This window comes from Octodon degus, unplaced genomic scaffold (genome assembly GCF_000260255.1).
Source record: "Octodon degus isolate 3935 unplaced genomic scaffold, OctDeg1.0 scaffold00012, whole genome shotgun sequence".
Taxonomy (NCBI): domain Eukaryota; kingdom Metazoa; phylum Chordata; class Mammalia; order Rodentia; family Octodontidae; genus Octodon; species Octodon degus.
In genome coordinates this window covers 12,803,709-12,809,813 of record NW_004524588.1, presented here as the reverse complement: position 1 = coordinate 12,809,813, position 6,105 = coordinate 12,803,709, and the positions used below count along the sequence as shown (strand labels likewise).

The 6,105-nt window shown below is 40.6% G+C and overlaps 1 pseudogene; it reads right to left on the bottom strand.

The window, feature by feature from the left end:
- Nucleotides 1–442: 442 nt before the first annotated feature.
- Nucleotides 443–6,105, bottom strand: part of LOC101570733 — a 34,254-nt pseudogene continuing 28,591 nt past the window's right edge.

Here is a 6,105-nt window from a genome sequence, read left to right as displayed (position 1 = left end):
ATTAGAAATGATAAGATAGCAGTTCATTTAAATCACCAACACAGTAATAAAGAATCAAAGATTTGAACTGTGTGAAAATTTCACAAATAATGCTTTTTCTGTTTTGAAATCCCAGATACAATAGCAGCTGATTTCTAAAAACAGGTTCACATCTTTCTGAAGTATCTTTAAAAGTAGACATTTCTCATGCATCCAGGGAAGCTGTCTTCTCCAAGTTATCACTACCATCTCCATATTCTCATTAATAAAAGCCATTACACTTGGAATTTTCTGATATTCACCTCTCCTTGAGAAACTGGAATAGTGCCTATCACATAGCTGGTCCTCAAATGTTTACTGTTCGTCAGTACCTTAAGCTCACATATAAACTCCTTTTTATTTTTCTGTTAAGTATGTCAAGGGTAATATTTCCCTCTCATTTCAATGTTGTAAAATGACAAAGCTAATAAACACTAGAGACAGCAAACACGAACACATGAAAGGTTTTCACAGCTAGATCTTTCAAATTCAGGTCTTTATCATCTCTATCCACAACTGTTTCAATAATTTCATTTAACCTGACAACAAAAATAAGATAAACTTACCATTTAATGACAATTCGTTGTTGATTAGGTGTAACTGGCAAACTTGTGACATATACTGTCTTTATGTAGGGGGCCTGCCCGTTCGCTCAGTTGGTTAAGAGCCTGCTCATGCAAATACAGTCAGGTGCAGGATACCAGGATTCGATCCCCACCTCCATCTGCATTACCAGACCTGCCCTTGAGGCAGCCTGAGCCAGAGGGGGGGAAAATACTATCTTTACTTAATAACTAAATTTGTAGTTTTTTCTAAATCTAGAACCTATAAACAGCTTAAATATCAAGTGTCCTCAGGTTAGCTAATGACGTTTTAATCCTTCCCACAGCATTAACAACAGCTGTATCCTCCTTTCCCTTTTTACTGAATTTTTCTCAATTTGAGTCCAGTCTTGTTGCGTCGTCCAGACTGGTCTTGAATTTGTCATTCTCCTGCCTCAGACTTCCAAGTAGCTAAAATTACAGGTATGTGCCATCTTGGTATAAGAGAGTTTTGGTGACAAATACACATACTCTCAGCTTATTCAGAAACAAGTTTTTAATAATTTAGAAAGGGGAATGCACATTACTGATGATGCAGCACTGATGTGAGTACACTGAATGCTAATTCTAGTTTACACGCACCACTACAACCGCACTCAACACACTTTCAGACATACAGTGTGGACGATCTCCCATTTAGGTTGTGAATTCCTTACTCATCTTTCCATCCTAACATAGAGAATACTGGCACAGGATAACTTCCCACTGATAACCTTAAAGCAGAGCTCAGCAAACTAAAGGGACACGTAAGTAAGCATTTGTAGCCACAGTCTCTGTTGCAACTACTGGCTGTCAGTACAGCAGGAAATCATCCATAGATAAGTAAACAAGCGAGCTACAATGTGTTCAAATAAAATTTTATGTACAAAAACAGCAGGCAGGGCCTGGAATATAGCTCAGTGACATGACACCTGCCTGGCAAGCTAGAAGTCATGAGTTTGATTCCCAGTACCAAAAAAGTAAATAAATAAAACCCAAAATCAACAGGGGAAGTTATCATCAAATGAAGAATCGAGTATTTAAACAGAAATCGTTTTCCACTATATAATTTAACTAAATTTCATGACCAAAATGTGAACTCCCATGTTCATGCTTAACTATGTCTGGTTAAACTCTGGCCTGACCTCGGGTGAAGACAAGAATTTAAGACATGGCACATGAGTAAGAAAAATTATCTAACAGCAACAGTTAGAAAGGGCAGCTCCATTGCTCCTGTCTATGACTGCTTAGGTATGGAATATGCCCCAATCCTGGCCAATGTGATGGAGGAGACATCAGCAAGGAAGTCCTCAGAAAAGGACAGTCCTCTTCTCTCATTTCTTTGGCTGTGCTGTGTCTGAATAGGATGCTAGTCCTTACAACAGCCAATCTGTGACAAAGGGAAAGGAGTCTTAGTATGAAGCCAATGCAGAAGGCTGCAGGGCAAAGAGCTGGAATAAATCTTTGCTCTTCATTGAGCTATTACTTTATCTCCCCCTCCCCTTACCCCCGGTACTGGGGACTGGACCCAGGGGCTTGCCCTGAGCTACATACTTCTGCAGCCTGTTTTTTATTTTTGAGACAAGATTTCACCACATTGCTAAACTGCCATGGCTAGGCTCAAACTTGTGATCCACCTGCCTCAGTCTCCCAGAATGCTGGTATTAGGGGCATGTGCGTCAATACTGAGCCAATACTAAGCCTCTGGATTTTGCTATGTAAGCAATTTCCTCATTGTTAAAATTTCCTCAGTTTCTGACAGTTTGAGCTTTTTTTTTGGTTGTTATAGTCAAAGCACCTGAACTGATGTATAGTGTTAAAATCATTCATTTGCCATTACAGCCCAAAAGCAGCCAGACTACTCAAAAATGAACAGCTACTGTATGTTCCAATAAAACTTTATTCATAAAAACAGGCAAGGAGGTTGGATTTGGTGCATCAACTACAGTTTAGACCCTTGCTGTCAATGAGGATATCTAAACAGGTCACCTTAGTAAACCTTAAAAAGTTTATTTCAAATGCACATAATTATGAATAAAAGTTACCAGTATTTCTTAATCATTAGATCACTGTACAGAAAAAGTTTAATCACCTCACTTATACACCTAAACTAGAACTCAATAAATGTTAAAGAGAGGAGGCCTGAGACAGGAGATTAGGGCCTGGGGCAGCTGACCAGGCACGTGAGCAGGCCTGTCAAGCTGGAATCCAGATGACACGCCCAAGCCCTGCGCCTGGAACCAAGCACACAGTTTATCTTCAATCTTCCAGTGTGATCCCAAATGGGTTCTTGATAGAGCAGCCCAGATCTGATGTCAGTCTAATGAGTGGGGAATACAAACGCGATGGCCATTTTCTCAGGCCACTGTGCTCTCTCTCTGTCAGTGGTCTGCTTTCACCCTGCAAAGTATATTTCTGTAAATTTAATTCTTTTAAGCTCTGCAGAGCATACTTCTTTTCCTATGTTTAATGAATGTAAAACCTACTACCTCAGGGGGAAAAAAGATTTAATAAAATTCAGAAATACAGTTTTAAATGGCCATCTTTTTGGTTTTGGGAGCTTTTTTTGGCTTAAGACAGAGTCTCACTTTGTAGCGCAGGCTGGTCTTCAACTTACTTACCCAGCTGGTCTTAAACTTACTAAGTAGCCCAGGCTGGTCTTGAACTCAACTCACAGTGACCCTCCGGCCTTGGCCACCTGGGAGCTAGAATTACAGGTGGATGTCACCAAACCCAGTCTGATCACCATTATTACACTAGAGAAAACTACAAAACCTAAGCATGATAAATCAACCTACTAAATAAAACTAAATACTTTAAGCTAGTGAATTTGTTAGGATTACTATGAATAACACTTATACAAAAAAAGCCATATATAGTCTCCATGCTGAATGAATCCACATCTTCCAGGAAGCTGACACCAGAATTATTACACAGAATGAAGAAATAAAGAAACTAATTATATAGGCTATTCCCTTCCAAACAGTTCCCAAATGAAAAAGATTCACATATTACATGGACATTTCACTACCTACTAAATTTTCTAAATTTACTACATTTAATTTTCTTAAAAAGTAACATTTTTCACTGTAATTACATACCACACCGTGGGGGGGAGGGGACCAAACTTCATCTTCAACCATTAAAAGAAAATCTGCAAACGCATTCATACAAATACTTCTGAGAATTAGCACATATAGAAAACTCCATTTTAATTTCATTCCACTGAAGAAAATCTGAGGAATATAATTCACTCAGTATTCAACATAATAGCAATCTTTCCATCTTTGTTACCATCTAATTTCATTTTAACACTTTTTAAAAAGAGATATCAAACATGCTTATCCTTGCATAACCGCTAGCATTTTCTATATAGACAGAACAAGGAATGGCTACCAGCAATAATTTATGAAAAACAACTAGAACTGGGGGAGAGTTCTAGAGAGTGAACAGAACTTTACATTTTCCTTTATGTCCGAGTTATTTAGCTTCTATAAACCATAAAATACTACTATACTTTTAAACATAGTTTTAAAAGTATACATTCATTGTACATAGTAATATAGCAGAAATTTAAACAAATAGGCCAGATGGAATTTCTCCACTACCAAAAAGATGACCATTGCCTATGTACAAAAGTCAACATTACTGCTTAGTAACAACAAGAGACTTAGCATAAGCTTGCTAGGGGCACATCTATAGCAACTAAGCTCAACTTCACCTTGTACCCAAGGAAGCAACACAAAGAAAGTAGTACCCACCAGGCTTTGGTCTGTGGCACATCCAAGAAATCAGCGTGGCTTTCCTGACTTCCCAGATTCTCAACAGTGACATGAAATTCTAGGAGCCTAGCTGTACAGATAAGCTCCACCAGTACTGCCCAGTTCACAACTTCATTGGGATACCCTCAACAGGCCCTGGTCTTTGGGGAGTATTGCTTAGGATGTACCCCTATGTTCAGATGGCTTAAATTACACTGCACAAGATACAGGAGCCACTATTCAACATTTCAGACCGTTAATTTGCACATGGATTTAATATAAATAAGACTGAGAACTAAAAGTCAAGCATAGACAAATACTTTCAACAACCTGCCACAGACAAGCATGAATAAAAAAAATCCAACTCTGCTCCTGGGAGTGGTGAAGCAGTAAGAAAAAAACAAAAACCAACCACCCTCTTTCTCATTCCTGAGACTCCTGACAATCAGCAAGATAAGGAAAGAAAGGCAAACCTTATCATTTCCTACAATCACAGTGAAAAAGAATAATCACTTTAATATCCAGTTAAGTAATTACAGTCTCCAAAAACCAGCAGAGACAACCTATTTTCCCCACAATGAAATTAACTACCTCTTTCGGAGCCTCGTGCACGTCCATGTATGTGGACAGAGGGGGGAGGCGCATTAAGACAAGATTTGGCACTTTTAAGTGCTATAACCGAATCTCATTTATACAAAAGTGCATCTCTCCACCTTGTCTTTCCTTACTAATATCAACTATAAATTCCAAACTATAGAAAACTGATTAAGAAAGCTATGCAATCCTTTTTACAGCATACAATTAACTCCAAAGAGTACCCTGCATTTTGTCATATTTGAAGTAAATTATTAGTTCTGGACGATAAAAGCACACCGGGTAAAGCAAAGAAAATCTGAAAGTTAAATTTAAAAAAATCTTAAATATCAGCCTGTCATCTCAAATCCAATGATCCTCTTTTGGCAAATGGATTAAAGCATTATTTATCCAGCAAAATGAACGGGCCAATTGTTCATTCTAAGCTCTGGCCAACACATAAGGAGTATTTAGTGTTCTAAAAACTGTATGCTCCGTCAACAATAGGTTTATGCCAAGCACTCGATTATCAAATACCCTCATTATCTTACGTCTTGCATTCACCTCCTGCCAGTCTTACTGCCACAGCGCTGGCGAAGAGCCCCCTCACTAAACACGTCTGTGTTTTAGTTTCTTTTTCTTTTCGGTTTCTGTGAGGCAGGATCTCACTATGTAGTCCGGGCACGTCTTGAACTGGCCGTGTAGCCCAGGACTGGCCTAAAGCCAACCCTCCTGCCTCGGTCTCCTGTACAATGCGCTGGATGAAACTGACTTTGCAACACACTTCCAAGCTCATTAATCATTCTTTAAAAGGAAAACAGCAGGATCCCCCCCCAAAAAAAAAAATGAAGATAAACCCCTCCAAGGGCTACGAACGCTGAAAGCACGTAACCGCGCGGGACCGGACCTGGGCCGCGGCACTGCTCCCGTCCAAAGTTAGACGGGGCTGAGCTCGACCCCTTCCGGGCGGAGGGCTGGGAGGCGCCAACTTCCCTGGCAGGGCCGAGAAAGTTGAGGGTGGGGCGGGAGCAGCAGGTAGCGGGCACCGGGCGCCCCGGGCCCCGCGGCGCAGCATCCCGGGCGGACCCGCGCGCCCGTAACTCAACACCGCACTTTGGAGCCCGAGGCCGCGCGGCGCACAGGCTCCTCCCCGCCGCCCCCAGGCGGACCCC